General features: G+C 44.8%; 1 long non-coding RNA gene across 3 annotated transcripts in view; it reads right to left on the bottom strand.

Annotated features, from left to right (window-relative positions):
• Nucleotides 1-1,609: 1,609 nt before the first annotated feature.
• The window catches only part of LOC125758141 (uncharacterized), a 27,296-nt gene continuing 11,421 nt past the window's right edge, over nt 1,610-17,484 (bottom strand). The window contains exons 1-3 of one of the 3 annotated variants that reach the window (XR_007415901.1): nt 13,903-14,613; nt 9,532-9,625; nt 1,610-1,698 (exon numbers count right to left, since the gene is read on the bottom strand). This is a non-coding gene — a long non-coding RNA (uncharacterized LOC125758141). Of the gene's footprint in view, nt 1,699-9,531; nt 9,626-13,902; nt 14,614-17,484 lie in introns of those variants that run through there. The other 2 variants (XR_007415899.1, XR_007415900.1) reach the window with 2 other exon arrangements.

Raw genomic sequence — 17,484 nt, 5'->3', positions numbered from 1 at the left:
TGGGCTAGTTGGTTGTCCTTCATGATGAACCAGCAGCACAACCACACACAGAGGAAAGGTACACGAAACACAGCACTGTGTTATGTGCCTTCTTTCCTATGTCCGTGTGTGGTTGCACTGCCGGTTCATCATGGACAAACATGATGTCTTCGGCAAAATCCCAAAGACCCACTAGACATTGATGTTCATTGATGTCCCCATTGTCTTTCTCACCTGCAGAGCACACGCATCACTACATATACAATAGGATGCATTGCAAGGGTTCTTCACCTATATGCTCTCTTGTTGGAGTAATAGGGCATTGTGTGAACAAAATAACGAAGGTAAAAATAAAATCACCCTAAAATACATGCCATATTCTTTATTGCTCAATTTTCAACCTCCACGTGTTCCACTTCAGCACCTGTGCACATAATGGCCCCCTAAAGGATCTCGGCAGTAGTTTCTCTGAAGTGGTTTTCAAAGCTGCTATTGGATTAGATTAAGCTAATTGAATCTCATGAACTTATCCTTTCAAAACAAATAAGGGGGCAGTCCACTTGTTATTTTCTAGCAAGCTACCTTAGCAATTTGGCTTTGAACGTGTGCACTTTCCTTGCAATTGTGTCCCAAACAATATTAAGTACAAGACACATCATTCTACACTCTTAAAAGAAAAGGTAGTGCTACTTACTAACTTTGAGGTAGTAAATTGCTGTCACAACATTCACTACCTAAGTAGTAACTGCAGGTAGTAAACGGCAAGGTAGTAAAGTTACTACCATGTCATTTACTACCTGCAGCTATTACATACCAAAGGTAGTAACAGAAAGTTAGTAAATTTACTACCATGACAGTTACTAGTTCCTGTTACTACTTATTGGAAGGTAGTAAGCTAAGCTAGTAACATTACTACCACGACGGTTATTACTTAGTTACTAAATGCAGGAAAATAGTATTTGTAAGTTAGCAAATTTCCACCGTGCATGTTAGCTATTTGCAGCAACTATTGATGAAAATTTGCTACATCATTTGATAACGTCAGTCAACTTCATGAACTAGAAAAATTGCATCTTACTTAACACAAGGAGCATGCATCAGCTAATCTCACAGAAAAAAAAATTAATGTATTTCAATAAAGAGACTAATGTCTTTAGACATCAGAATCATTAGACTGTCTTTTGCCAGTCTAATGCGCTTTCTCATGCACACCTAATGAGGGTCTACAAGGAATTGGCTGCTGTTAGTGTGTAGAATTCTGATGTATGAGTTTCAGCGTATTGCAGCCTTATGCCTGCAACAGCATGTTTGCTGCACACAGGTCAATAAATCTTTTTGTGGTTAACAATACGAAAGTGTGTAGGCTTTAGAGGATTGTAACAAAAATATCAGCAGAACATTTCCAGCAATGACTATATCAACAGCGTTCTTTACATGTAAGAGTATTTTGAAGCCAATAAGTAATCTTGTAGGCCTATGATGCAGGCATTTGGAAACAAGCTCTACATTGTCAATTTATTTAGTTTCAATGGGACAATAAATGGGGCTAGTTGATTCAATTCCCATGAAAGTGCAGTTTTATAATCACAAACAAACCAATAAGATGATACGAGAAGTTTCCAGGAGTAAGTGCTTTTTTATTTAATTTCTCGACGCGGCACTGACGATAGGCTCTCCTGTGCTGCACTGTTGTGGTGGTACAGTTGCTGTATTTGAAACCTGCAAGAGAGAGTGTGAAAATGTAGTTTGGCATTGAAGCGAACAGCTTAGCGCAACACATCAACAGATGCTGCAATTTATGATTGATGACTTTCTGTTTCGAAATAGTGATATCATTTTTACCATTTTACTTGAATAATCCACGTGTATTCAATGCCCAACCCCATAGCCTTGGCTTAATGCTGCTTTGATCAAAAACATAAGAAAACAAACCGCTATACAGCACTTCTGAGGGCTGTGGTGTCATAGATAGGCCAGCTATCATATACAGGCCAATTAGCTCGGTCAGCTTCTTTGATGTAACGTTGCATAACAGCATCCTTTCGCTACTCAAATGGTACTCCATGCATGACTCCTGGATGACTCCAGGAATAGGCTATTCTGCCATGAGAAACGCCCTCATCCGATCATGCCCTCAGTGGACGGAAACAAGTTTTACGATTCAAGTGGAACGCTCGAGGAGCGCGGGGTTCCCTAGTGCTCTTTTGAGCTCCCTAGCTGAAAAGATGCTCGTCACTCTTAGAACGACCAGAAATAACAGGCCAAACAAGCACACTCGCTCTCCCTTGGCTGACGTTCCCTACATTCACGGTTTCTCTCATAGGTTGAAGAAGACTGCAGGCAGAGTAGGCATAAGAGTTTTGTGCTCCATCCCAAACCATCTGGCCTCCCTATGCAGGCTAGTTAACAGGGATGAAACAGTATCCTTTTGCTGTGACAAGAAGCACAGAAATCATTTCATTGAATGCGTGAAGAACGTCATTTATGACATTCCATTATCATGCAGAAAATCATATGTAGGACAAACCGGACGATGCATAAATTACAAAATGCGTGAACATGCCAAATCTTTAAAAGCAACAACAGGCAGGAACCTGGCATTGTACATCATGCGGCTGCTCCCCATTGCTTGACAATGTGCAAGTTCTCATGAAATATCGGGAGTAATGTGCTCACAAAATTTGTGAGGCGCACATAATTCACAAAAGGGGAGCAGCTTGCGTTAGCGCGCTATCACTAGCACTATTTGACGAAGAAATTAGCTGCCATGAGCCTCAATTGTGATCACTAAGCTTGTTGTCACATGTTTTGTTTTCTTGTTTTGTTTTCTGTTTTATTGTTAGTGGTTGCAGTTTTCTAGCCTTGCTGTCACTTGCTTAAAAACCTTTTTTTTTTCAGACCCTGGTTCTTCGTTTTTGTTGATTTATGAATGTCAGACTTTTAGCGGTTTTAATCAGTTTGGTATTGACCACCATGTCATTGTTCTTTTTTGCCATTTTTTGCTTGTGTTTATGTTTTAATGAAATCGGCTTCTGCCGCATCTTGTAAACCCTATCCAAAAAAAAAAGCCGGGCGGCCGAGTCACTTGATAGCATTTGTGCCATTTTTCGATTTTTGCTCGCCTGCCTACAGATTCTCAGACTTTCCAATAAGGAAATCAGTTGATAGTCAGCTCTGTGCCCTGTATGTTCTTCGTCCCGTTGTCTGCGCTCTTTTGCCACAAAGAAGAATCCACATTCAAGTGCGTTGTTACTTGTTAAACATCTTGACAGGATAGCACAGCTACTCAAGAAAAGAGCACATAGCAGTGCTGAACTCACGACTAACTTTTCTAGAAATCACGCAGATACTTAAGATATCACCTGAACCCAAGTGTTTTCACAGAGATAACATCATTTACAATGGTCGATTCCACGAAAGATAAAAAAAAAGGTGTATACTTGATGTTTCCGATTTTCCTGATAATTTTGTATGTTGTGCACATATGACTGCACAGCACGAAATCGCAATTTGTTTTCACATAAAAATTTTTTTCAACACAGGAAAATTCGACGAGCGTCGCCGGTTGACGACGACCATCTTACGAAGAGTGCGTTTTCGTAAATTCGCAACCATGCTGGCAGCTACTGAAGCTATACATTACAAATATCTTTCTATTTAGCATAAGTAGAAGTGAAGAAGAAATAGCTCTTATAATTTGATGGAATTCTGAGCAAATTATGCATTTTTAAAAATTCACGACAAACGCTGCGTTAGTGAAAATTAGTCAAATTTGGGACGCTATGGTTACTTCTGTGAACATCTTAGTTTGTTCATATTTGCTGTATGAATAGGCCTTTATGTGAATAATGAACCTCTGCATTTGTATTTCTCTAATAATTTTCAAAGTAGTAAATTTTCATGTATTATTTGTATGGTCGCCCATTTGATGTCGTCACCGATCATCATGCACTATGCTGGCTGTCATCATTGAAGGATCCCTCGGGCCGTCTCGCCCGCTGGGCACTTTGCCTGCAAGACTACGACATCCGCGTGCTGTACCGCAACGGACGCCAGCATGCTGATGCCGACGCCCTCTCGCGCTCCCCCTTGCCTGACGCCAATGCCTCCTGCTCAGTATCTCACATTGCTGTTTCTTCCATCGACGTTCACACCATCACTACCGAGCAGCGCAAGGATAAATGGATCACCTCGCTGATAGACTTGCTCACTGATCCGTCGGCAACACCAACCACTCGCCCGTTGCGTCGTCAAGCCCACAATTTCGCCATTCGTGACAACCTACTGCACCGACGCAATTACAACGCCAACGGCCGCCAGTGGCTACTTGTGATACCCCGAAGTCTGCGTGCTGAAATATGCGAGTCCTTCCACTCTGATCCGCAATGCGCGCACTCTGGGGTATCCAAAACTTACCACCGCATTCGACAACGATACTTCTGGCGAGGGATGTACCGTTACGTGCAGAAGTTCGTCCGCTCCTGCCTCGATTGCCAACACCGAAAACCTTCAACGCACGTGTCACCAGTCGGTCTACAACCATTACCTTGCCCTAACCATCCGTTTGGGCGCGTGGGCATCGATTTGTATGGACCACTTCCTCTGACCTCGGCTGGTAACCGTTGGGCCATCATCGCCGTTGACCATCTAACGCGATCTGCCGAAACCGCTGCCCTCACAGCGGCTACAGCGTGCGATGTTGCCTCCTTCCTGCTACACCGATTCATGCTGCGTCACGGTCCACCCTAGAAGCTTCTCAGCGATCGAGGCCGTGTCTTCTTGTCGGAAGTCGTCGAAGCCATTCTCAAAGAGTGCCATGCTGTTCACCGCAAAACTACTGCTTACAACCCGCAGACGAATGGCCTAACCGAACACTTTAACCACACGCTCGGCGACATGCTCTCAATGTATGTCGCCGCCGATCACACAAATTGGGATGCCATTCTGCCCTTCGTCACCTACGCCTATAATACCGCCCCTCAGAACACTACTGGTTTTTCACCCTTCTTCCTGTTGTACGGAAGGCACCCGTCGCACACCATTGACACGATACTACCCTACAAGCCGGATCCATCTGAGTGTGCGCCTATTTCTGACACAGCCAGGCTTGCTGAAGAGTGTCGCAAGCTTGCAAAGACCTTTACAACGCACGAACAAGAGCGGCAGAAGAGCCTTCACGGTGGCACCACCACTTCTGAGTCCACGTTAGTCGCCGGAGCGCTCGTATGGCTCTCGGTCCCTACCACTGCAACTGGCCTCTCTTCAAAACTACTGCCGAAATACGAAGGCCCCTACCGGGTCATCGAGCGCACATCACCGGTCAACTACCTGATCGAACCCATCGAACCAGCTTTGGACATGCGCCGTCGAGGGCGCGACATAGTCAACGTGGAGCGCCTCAAGGCCTACTAACCCACTAATAGTGACAAGCTGTTAGGTCGCCGAACGGCTCCCTTTTAACCATTACGTTTATTGCAGAGAGTAGTGAAGACAGGACAAGAAGGGACACAGATAGGCGCTATCTTTTAAGTGTTTTTTGGACTCAGATCACACATATTTATAATTTAAAAAGAAAAACTTCAACATGCGCAGGCACAGCTGCGTCCAGGAAAAATAGTTATTTCTTTGACAAGTAGTGTAATGACACACTAACGCAATCTCGGCCAAGATTATGAATACTTGCTGACTCAATAATCAATGTAGTATAGTTTCTTTACTGTTTGGCAAACAGGCAATCGCTGCGTTTCTTTACATTGTTGCAATGTTCCCTGAATCTTTCCTTGAGATGTTGCCCCATTTGCCCTCTATAATGCTTACCCCATGATAGGAGTATCTGATAAACGGTACCTTATATGCAGGGCACGTAACGTGTCCTGTGATTCTTATTGCAGCCAAGCCTCTCCTCTGAGTATCTGGGTTGCTGCTTTTCCATAGTTTAACATGCTTATTTGAGGCCATGAACATTATGCTGATGATTCCGAGCACCAACCGTTTTTATATTGTTGAATATTCCGTGCAGATATGGCATCGTGGCAAACATTTTTCGGCCATCAAGATTTGGCTTTTTTTTTTTTTGGCTTGGCAACTGGAAGGTGGTTTTCTGGGTAGGGCATATGCAAACGATACAGCAAGGTGAACAGGATATCCTGCTTGTGTCAGGGGAGTTCTTTGGAAATTAAGGCTTGTCCACAAGTAATAGGAACAGAAATTTTACTGCGTTAGCGAGCCACAGTGGCATAGGCAGAAATTCATTTCGGGGAAGAGGGCGAGTGGGGGCATGGGCCCGGTCTGCTACCCCCTCGCTACGCCACTGTCCAAGCAGTGTCAGACAATGCACCTTTCTACCATTATTGAGTGGGAGAAACTAAGAGGCAGCAATGGCTTGTTTCCCATCAGTTCGTATAACTAGCTCATGCACTTTTTATGCAAATGAAATTGTACATTCAGGAACCTGATATGGTACAATCCTTGCCCGGATGCTCGTGGGTAAGCACCAGTGGGTGTTAGTAATCATGTGCCAGTGTTAATATGTTAGTGGCTTCAGATTCGAAAGAACCTTTGTGGTATTTAATAAAGAAAGACGCAGTCATCCTCATATCTAAAACATTTAAAAACTTATGTGCTTGCATATTGTACTAAATAATCATGTTCCTATTTCTTGTGGACGAGGCTTGATTTCAAGAACTCGCTGGATGCAAGCAGGATATCCTGCTCCCCTTGCTGTATTGGCTGCAGAAGCCCTACTAAACAAACACCTTCCAGCTGCCAGGCCAAAGAAATGGCTAATCGTGATGGCCAAAATATGTTTGCCACTATGTCATACCTGCACGGGATATCCGACAATATAAGAACGGTTGGTGCTCGGGCAATCATCAGCATAGTGTTCACGGCCTCAAATAAGCGTGCTAAACTATGAAAAGGTTGCAACCCAGACACTCACTTGGCTGCAATAGGAATCACAGGACACATTATGTGCTCTGTAAGGAAGGCATCGTTTATCAGATGATGGGATAAGCATTATGTGGGGCAAATGGGGCAGTGTATCAAAGAAAGGCTCAGGGAAGACTGAAACATAAAGAAAGGCAGTGATGACTGGTTAGCTGAACACTGGAGCATGTGTGGTTGCTTCCCACTTTTTGATGAGAGTTTCATCGTGCGTATGCACAGCAACGAAACTACTACATTAAAATTGAGTCAGCAACTATTAATAATCTTGGCTGAGATTGCATTAGTGTGCCTTCACTATCTTTAACAAAGAAATAATTATTTTTCTTCGATGGAGCTGTGCCTGCGCACGCCCAATTTTTTTTTTTCATGGCAGCTGCACCACAGTTTCATGGCAGCACAAACAACACAGATGTTCGATGGAAGATGGAGGAGGCTTGAAGAGACGAAAAAAATCTTCAAACGGTATGTCACTGCAGCCAACTCTTGTACGAGTAGACTTGCCTTCATCAAGATGGCAACATCAAGAATTAACAGTTGCTCCCTTTATGAAGACAACTCCAAGTTTCAAAACGTTGGCTCTAGCGACATCCCATGTTCAAAGATTACAAGCTCAACAATACAAACTATTCGACGTTCCATGTTCAAGGAATGCAAACTAAATAATATGCATTGCACTGAAGTGCAGAAGGTACGTTTCTCACTCCTAAGCTAAAGGCCAGTATATGCTGTATATCAATAGACCTTATGCAAAATTGCTGCCATCTGTTGGAGGTTTGACGAAGCTAACGATTCGGCGCCATGTTGGAGGCTTGTGCCCGAATTCTATTGCTGTCGCCGCTATCACTTCTTGCTTGTATCCGCTTTGGTAGTCGGCAATCAGGGCATAAAAATGTCAGGCGGGCCTGTACACGTTACCGGCATTTCCTAGTTTTTACGTTGACGGTTATTACGTGTAAAGAACCGCCTCACAGCGAGAAGAAGGTACAAGTTTGACACTGCGAGTCACGTGCAGGCCTGTCGTCGTCGATAATGAAGCTCTGCGCTAGGTTACAAATTGGCCTGTCTGTTTTCAGTGTAGCGAATAAAGCGTTGTTAGCTATCTGAATATCATGCTTGTATAATGTAGGATGGTTGGGAAGAGGCTTTATTTAGCGCGGCTAGGCGCAGCGATGACGGTAAGAAAGTGCAGTTGACCCAATTGAAAGCATATTTCATGAGGGACAGCCTATGTCGAGCCGACGTAGTGTCCATCTAATTTTAAATAAAACGTTGTCCTCTTTTTATCTTTGAAATAATATTATTTCGCTGTTGTAGTCATCCGACCTATGTTATGTACAGAATTACCGTGCGATTAAAATGCAGAAAATTGCGCATCTCATGCACGTGGAAAGTGAACATGAAAAGTGTAGTGTCTCCTAGAAGTAGATGCCGATCAGCTGGTATTTTATTGAATATCCTTCCGATATGTGATCCTATATAACAGGAAACGCCAAGAATATTCGTGTTCACATTGTCGCTTTAGGGGCCTACTGGTGCTTTACAATTTAAACCCGTTGCGGCAAGGCAGTTTTGCTTCGCCGACTGAAACCGCCTCAGCGCGTAACCAGCGGTAGCGCACCCACGGTAGAATGTAGCACATTTCCCGGAACAGCATTTTATTTAGTTTCATAAGAAAAGTACCACGCACTTGAAGCACCTGTTAACATTTCATAGCAAACTGGAGTGTACAGAGGATTTTTCCGAAGGGGGGATCAGCTTTTGGGAGAACCTGATTTGCTCTTCCTGGGGTATAAGTTAAACAAAAAAAAGTAAGGGGTGGGGGCGGTCAGGACATCCGGGCAACCCGTCTGAACCTGGCAGTGATACCACATGAAATGCTTGAAAAATACGCATAGTGAAGAAATACGCACGCAAAGCATCCCACCAGACGCTACCTTGTTAAACTCCACCATCGAAAACAAACTACAAACAACACGCTCCAGCACAATCGGTCCGTCCGCTGCAAATCAATGACGCGCACGAGCTATCTGTCTAACATGTAATTGTTATCGCAATTTAATAAACAAGCTAATATCAACAGCAGCGCAGGCATGCGCGAGTAGCCGCGATGCAGCTTTGAAGCTCGTACACGAAGCGGGTTTGTGCCTGCAGCAAGCACACGGTGCGAAAACTTTCTTGTTCTGGCATGACATGAAAGAGTGTTCTCTGATGAGTGCCGATGCTGTCACATACCACATATATTAACGGCGAACGGAAACACGGCGTTAGTCGTAAGCAGTAACCGAAGCAACGGAACGATCTGCTGATTCTCGTCGGCCACGAGGAAATGTACTAACATGGAGGCTTGGTTCCTGCAAACCTTCTTTCAGCATCCCAATTTCCTCAATCTCAGCAACACAGCACTCGAAAATATGTTGGCATTTTCGTTCTTATCAGCCGCCACACGTTGATATGTACGCTCCTTGTCTACATGCGGAGCGCGCTTAGCCTTCAACATGGCGGAAATGCACACAGCGGCCGCTAGATGGCAGCAGATTTTGCATAAGGTCTATAGGTGCTATGTGTCCAAACTGTCGCAATCTAGTGATGAAAAGAAATGCCTACCACTCATTATGGCTTGCCCGGGCTTGCAGGAAGTATGCTCCTATCTTGTACTGCAATCTGTCCTCTGTGTCGGTGCCATGAACAGCTCTCATCGCTGATACATGCATAATAGATACCACAAGGAAATGTTGATTTTCACTCAAGACAAACCCAACCACACACAGATAGTGAGTACCAAACATGTCCTCAGGCAAGTCTATATTCATATATTAAAGAGATCGATCCTTGAATGAAGGGATCAGGGTGCAATAAGAACAGGTATTAGTGGACCAGCCACTTGCAGACTATTGAAAGAGTGCCATTGCGTGTTCAACATTCACACATGTACACAGTAAGCAATCAGTCATGGGCACGTTACCAGTAAAATGTAACAGTGTTACAGTTACCTAAGCCAAAAAAGTGGGATAGGTTTCAAACAGGAGAAAGTGCCTCAGACAGGCTGGCCGACGTTTCCATAGGGGGACCTATCTTTATCGAAGGCACCTTGTCATCCTTGGCGTGTTAGTTTTAAAGGGTTAGTGTTGACGTCATGTCTAGCGGTGGTGCTTGTCGCTGTTGGTAATTGCTGCCTGGAAAGAGAAAACTAGAGAGAGGAGTGTAGCCCTTGCCACATCATTTCAAGAAAGTTTGCAACGGCGCTCAGGCCTCTCATCTCAGAAGTAAGGGGAGCTGCAAAGAAGGAAAAAAAAAAGCAAGAAAAAGGAGAGAAAAAAAGAAAAAAAAATGGAAAAGGGGGGGGGGGGTCTACTGAGCGAGAGCCGTCAAAGGCAAAAAAAAAAGAGTGGAGTATGAAAGCCACTTGGAAAGGCTGCAGAAGGGCGGCACGTCTAGCCCTCACAAAGGGCTGCAGAAGATGGTGGGTAAGGCAACTACAGGCGGGGAAAGCGGGCGGCGTACTTTTAAAAGCCCACATGTGGAATTTAAGTGATATTGAGAGGGGTGTCTGAAAAACACGTGCTTGATGGGTGAAGTCATTGGCTCTGTTAAAGTAACTGTTACAGTTACAGTTACAGAGTTTCCAAAAGTAACCTGTTACAGTTACACTTACTGTGACAAGTAACGTCGTTACTTTGTTGCAGTTACTGTGACGAAGTAACGTCGCTACTTTTCCGTTACTGTATAAAATAAATAATAGATTACAAACCAAACGATAGAATTCATTTATTAAATATGTATGAAGGCATGCGGGCAGTCAAAATTGCACGTGGTAAAACCCTAGACGAAGTAAACCTAATAGGGGGCCAAACACAAGCATTTGTTGTGTACACCTCATTTTGTTGCATCAATTTTGTTGTTCATGCACCGTTGGTGAAAAAGGGAATTTATTTGCAAATAATAATAACAAATGTCCTCTGATACTCAAAATGGAAAATGTGGTTGATGCACTAGAACGACAGCAGTATCATAGGATGTTTATTAACGACACCCAGAAGCGCATGCAAATAGCAACGGAGAGTGTGTGACGAATGAAGACGACGTCCATTGTGTCTGTTCCATATATATGTTCAAGGTGTATCAGACCCTGTTCGGTTAGCTTTGCGTCCGCTGGGCATACAAACCGTTTCTAAGTCCCGTTATACTCTGGGGCATGTGTTCGCGAAACCCAAAGATTGCACACCTGCAGACGATCAGAGTAGGGTGATATACAAGCCCGATGCGGGCATTGCGACGCGACTTGCATCGGCGAAATGGGAAGGAAAGAATCAACGAGGCTTAAAGAAGGCAAACGGGATGTTGTTAAAGCAACTCATGCAACGCATTCTAAGATGGAGCTTGTTTAACACTTCCGGAGAACAGGGCATAGCTTTGACGTAAACACTGTGACGACGCTGGCTCGTGAACGAAGGTGAGGGGAAGGAACTCCTGGAATCGCGGTTCATTCGCCGCGACGCGTCGGCTTGCAATATAGTTACTGTATATGGCACCTTTAGGAGCCATGTCGTAGCATATATAGTAACTATAGTCGGATACAACTTAAGAAGTCAGGAGAGACTAAAGAAAAGAAATAGTCCCGCTCATGCACGCGCCGATGTTCTCCAAAGGCGAAGCCACCGCCATCCCGCTCATGATGTCCGTCCCGAGTGCGCGCCCATTGGTGCAGGCTTGTGTTCATCTGCCTTTGAGGAGAAAATGCCGCTGACTTCTAAAGTTGTATCCGACTATAACATGCAACAACCACATTCCCCTACTGGTTTACACGGACGTATGGGACACTGGTCGATCTCCGCAAATTTTTTTCTTTCTTTCCTTTTCTTTTTCTTGTTGCCAGTGTATACTGAGGATGTCACATGCATAGGAGGCAAAACGTCCATGTGATTTTGTTAATAATTGTTGTATTAAGTTGGAGTAAACCTTTTACAATTAGTTTCAAAGAGGTTTTGAAAAATTACTTAGTTCACAGTATTTGTGCCTCTCAACCGTTTCGCGCTCTGCTGCTTTCTAGCCGTCAGTCAAACACGATTATTGCGCAGCCTCGGACGAAGGAGAATATAAACTTGGCGTCGTGATGTTCCACCGGTACACCAAGAACCGAGCTAGAAGCTCAAGTGACAAAAAGGATATATATACGCCGGAAAAAAAAAACTACTTGAATTTAGCAAGTTGTTCAGTTCCAACATGATTGACTTACGACATGTAGTTTACAAGTAAACTTAAGTTGTGTTAAAGACTGACTGCTGACCTCGGTCTTCTGCAGGGTAGATAATTCTCTAAGCGACCTCCACCCCTAAATTGGTAGGGGAGCCGTGCTGTGGAAAGATGAAAGGTGGAGAGGATATGGGAAAGTAACTGTAACGGTATTTCCCATTACAGTTACTCTGTAAAAAAGTAACAGTGTTACCGTTACAAGTTCCTATAAATTAAAAGTAACTAGTTACAGTTACAAGTTACCGAAAAAAGTAACTAGTTACCGGTAACGCGTTACTAGTAACTAGTTATTGCCCAAGACTGTAAGGAATACCCGAAATATGCACGATAGCCTATGGGCGATCCACATGAAAATAACGATATGCACACTTTTATCGAAATATAAAAAAAATGAAAGAGTGTGCGTGGTCCATGTGCACTTGGTGTGAGGTGGGAATGAGCCATGCATATTGTATTGCATCATGAATGTAAGCCATTCAGGGAACAAACTTTTGGTTCTCTAAAGCGAATTCCCGTGTAGTTTGTCTTGTAGAGTTGAGCTGTCAATTTGATTTCATTTTAAGTTATGTAAGGCCTTCACAAAACCGATAATATTTTCCAACTTTCTGTGAACTTCTGGAAACATATATGAGAATTGAGATCTTTTTCTTTTAATTTATGACCTTACAAAGCTCAATAAACCCTAAATCACTGCATACTAAACCTTGGTTATGCATTTAAGTAAGAGAGCAATATTGGTACTATGCTAAGTAAAAAAAAAGCGTGAAAATACAATAACTTAAAGCACCACACAATAAAGCAACATTCTCGCAACATGAGCACAATCTAAGTTATTTGTGATAGAGAACCTCGTGTGCTTAAAGATGCTAAGAAAAAATATATAATGGCAGAACACGAGCTCACGCATATTTTCTCAAACACACAATATTGAAACAAAGAGTAGCATGTGTTAGCTTAATTAACCTAATTGAATTGACATATTCGTCTACTAACACTATTTGATATAAACATGTGCTTCTTCACATTAAGTACGCATTTGTTGGAGTGTGCACTTAGTACCAGTACGTAACGTAATTCACTCAAATACATTACTTCGAGTGAGCTCCTTTAAAACATTTATGAGGCAGCTAGGTTAAAATCCTAACCACAAAACAACTGCATGGATTTCTGGCGAAAAGCTCGGGGACGCAACCACGAAAACATATCCATCATCGTGTGCGCGTGTCAGGGCTGTGTGTTTTGCTATCACGTCAGGGGCGTAGCCAGAAATTTTTTTCGGGGGGGGGGGTTCAACCATACTTTATGTATGTTCGTGCGTGCGTTTGTATGTGTGCGTGCCTATATACGCAAGCAAAACTGAAAAATTTCGGGGGGGGGGGGGGGTTGAACCCCCCCAACACCCCCCTTGGCTACGCCCCTGTATCACGTCCCCAGTCTTGTGATAATTTTGCGTGTTATTGCCGAGTTTGGTGAACTCTCGCATCACCACAGTGAAAACATTATGGGACGATCCCATGTGTTTAAAAGCACACACTTTCTAACGGCGACAAGGGATTCTAGAAACACTCTCAAGCGATGATCTCGTACAGTAAACAGTCAAGGAATAACAGCACAACGACACGAGGCCTGCATGATCGAAGCATAAGATTGCGTAGCGCAATGCGCATCCTTCAAACATGTCATTTATGGTGGTGTATATAAGAGCACCCAAAGCACAAAACATACCTGCCTATCGGGTATCTGTTGATCATCCTCGCTGTGCCAACACGACGGTTCCTGCAAACAGTTTTCATGCAATGAAGTAACAAAGTTACGTAGTTCAGCGACCTTCTTCAACTTACCCAAGTTTGGCACAGTCGCTCGTCAAAAGGCTCAAGCTTCCGCTCCTGTGGAACCGCGGTCGCCGCTTGTCAAAACACTCGGACGCGGATTGTCTTCGGAAGTACACTCGATCACTCGATCAACGTGAGTAATCGATGAACGAAGCAAGAAAGCACTTTTGAGCGCGGACACAAAGCTGTGCGTCCCGTGAGGCTGTGTTGAGTGGCAACGAACAACGACCATCATCCGCCACTGGATCAAGGCAGGAGAACGCCCCAACACGCGGAAAATGCCCAGTCGACGAATGTCGCGTACGATAAGCACGCAATAAACGCACACAATACACGATAAACATGTAAGCGCGGCACACATGTGTTCACGGGAAGCTGGTGGTGCTCCGGCAGTACGAGACCTGTTGCAACTGTTAGCTTACAGTCTAAACCAAAAAGAATGTAGGTGGCAGCAGTGTCGTGATATGCTACAGGCCATAATTTTTATTAAAAATAAAACGTATTTGTGGCTTTTCACACAGGCGAAGGTCAGGGAGGCGGGGCTCTGTATATAAGCGTTGCGTCCGCCTTTCGCGTCGGGCCCCATATAAGCGTTGCGTCCGCTCGAGCCATTTCCGCCTCGGGCTCCATATAAGCGTTGCGACCGCTCGCGGCCGCATATAGCGGGCCCAATCCGTCACCGCAGAATTTGTCACGCTTAATGGCGATTGAAGGGCCGCTTATATGCAGTACGTTGTGGTGGAATAAAAATGGGCCGTTTATGTGCCGGACGTTATACGGTACTTGAATAAGAGTGTAGTGTCATATGGCGCAAAATAAACGGCAGAAATCGGCATCATGTTTCCATATTTATTCCTTATGATTATGAATAAATGAAAAAGTGCTGACGGCTGGAGGCATTAGATTTGTGACTTGCTATGTTGCTGCCGTCCAGCGGTGAGCAGCCATGAAAAATTGTATCTGAAAAGCAGACCGTGATAATATAATGAGGAAACGGAATTGCAGTAAGAGGTTGGAAAATCGACACAATAAGTGATCTACAAAGACATAATGAAGACACCAACAAAACAGCAAATGCAAACAGGCATGGTAAGAACCAAGTTTTTGCCCTTATCGTGTAGAACACATCGTGCTAAAGTAGCTTCTGTAACACGTTACTGGTGTCAACGTGCAGCACAAGATGATGTGAGCCTGTTTTAACAAACAAACGAAATTGGTTCAGCTTCTTACGTGGGTGCCACAAACATCTTTTCCTACACCGTTTTGTCCAACCAAGGAAATGTAGGACCGAGTGCCTCGCTGACAGGGCGAACTTCGCTGTGATTTTCCCATCAACGAGTGGTGAGGCGCCAGACCATAGCGACAGCTTCGTTTCCCCGAGTGTGTCTGTCAGCTGGACTGAAGAGGCGGGAGAAGTCATCCGGGATTCTGGCAAAAACTACACACACACACGCTGATTACTTGCATTTAAAAACCCTTTGCCAACAGACCGTTACTGTACACACATCTGACACGTGAGCTTAGTTTTGAATAATTTCGCAACGAAAACAAATTTCACGTAGAGAGGCGGGAATGTCGTTTCGCAATAGTCGCTGGCTATTCACGAATGAAGGCACTTCCTTTCTGAGAAATCGCTTCAGAATTTTCTTTCAGATAAGCCCGGCTTTGGCCGGCATATTCCCGACACCGAAAGCGCATCCGCCCGCAGTTAGAGGCAAGTCGGAGCGGTTACTGACCGCGTATTTTACAAATGTAACCGATTATTAAATGCGCATAAATGCATGCTGGTACGAGCTCCCGAACGACACCCCAGCGCGCGCGGACGCCGTCTACGTCGAGATCAGAACATGTCATAATGGTATTACCGCACGTAGCTCCCACAGTCACGTACGCTCATCGATTCTGTTATAACGTCAAGTCATCGTAGATGTAGGCAAACCACGAAAACAGCAAACAGAAACGGGGAAAAGAGTGCACGGCGGCGGCGCAACAACGCGCGCGTCGAAAGCCTCGAGCTTTTCCGCGTTATCGGCGAAGCGTGTCCAAATTAAGTGACTACCGCGTACATCGTAGTCGGCCCGTAGCCCGGAAGTTTTCGGGAAGGGGCCCACTTGCTGAAAGCCTTGACTATTTGAGAAAAAACGCCTTTCATCATTTATTTTCGATAAAAACACCCTGTGTCATCAAAATTTCGGGGGGGGGGGGTAACAGGTATACGGCGGCACTTTCATCACGGAAGCCAATCGAAACGTGCTTCACGAGAGAGTCCAGTGACTCCTTCGAAATGCTAACTCTCTTTGCTGTTCCTACCTTCCAAAAGGGGTTAATTGCAACCTGGAGGGAGTAACGGTGCCGTGACCTCTTTTGACTCTTTTTAAAGACGATAGTCTTCTTGGAACTTAAACGCAGAATTTTGGTCTGTCTTTCTGCCTATCTCGTCGGCAACGTCCCTCGATTCAGCCACTCGGCCAAAGTTGAACCACTTGCCCAAGGCCAGCCATCGTGAACGGCTGTCTAGGTTCATACTTGTGTACATGTGTGATCAAAAAGCAAACATTAGCATATCTGAGGCGCAACATCACTAGGTAAGTATTAGGTGGTGTGCCTTTAATAGAAAATACTGTTAGGGAGACGACAGAAGAAGGCTGTATTTACAGTATTTACAACCACAGAAGTAGGGGTGAAACAAAGATGGGAAAGCAGCAACGAACGCGTCCTCTTCCTCTTGTCATCTAGGTAAGCGGCACATAACATTACCCGACGGCGGTGAAAGCACCGACTTGGTGCGGGCAAAAAGACGGTCGCGAGGATGGTCACTATACACACGCGTCGGTGGGTTCCGGTATGTGATAGGCTACAGACGGACATGTGAACAATGTCGGTGCGGGGGAGTCGACGAGGACGAAGGAAAATGGCGATTCATACGTCACGTCGGTCACTTGGCGGGATACACGGTATGGTCCCGGTGTACGGAAGAGGAACTTTTCAGAAAGCCAACACGTCGTGGGAGACCAAAGGAGGACTAAGAGATCCAGGAAGAAAAGTGGGCGCCTTTCTGTGAAGGCGATCGTAGCGATTGTTGGCCCGCTTGCGATTCGGTTAACCGAACGGCGCAACTTGACAGCATGGTCGGCGCGGGCATAGCTTCTTGAGCGTACTCAGTAGGTGGGTACTGGAAGGCGGCATCATCGTGTCCATCGTATCTATGTAGAACAATACATAGATACGTAATTCTAGGGCCTAGTTTCTTAAGCTGCGCTGAAAATGCGACGTGCGCCGAAACTGGCTTCCCCGTGCCCTCTGCCGAGCTCATTGTTGTGTTTCGGTTTCGGTTCAGTATTGCACTGTACGAGGCATGGGCGCCGCTCGGCATTCCTGCTTACCTAGGCGAGTCTCCCATATAAAAGAGTGTGTGGAGTGTACTCGTTGAGTGCGGACGTTTCTTCTGCTTCGGCGCTTCGCGCCAAACCGCGTG

This window comes from Rhipicephalus sanguineus, chromosome 4, assembly GCF_013339695.2.
Source record: "Rhipicephalus sanguineus isolate Rsan-2018 chromosome 4, BIME_Rsan_1.4, whole genome shotgun sequence".
Taxonomy (NCBI): domain Eukaryota; kingdom Metazoa; phylum Arthropoda; class Arachnida; order Ixodida; family Ixodidae; genus Rhipicephalus; species Rhipicephalus sanguineus.
This window is presented reverse-complemented; position numbering and strand designations above follow the sequence as displayed.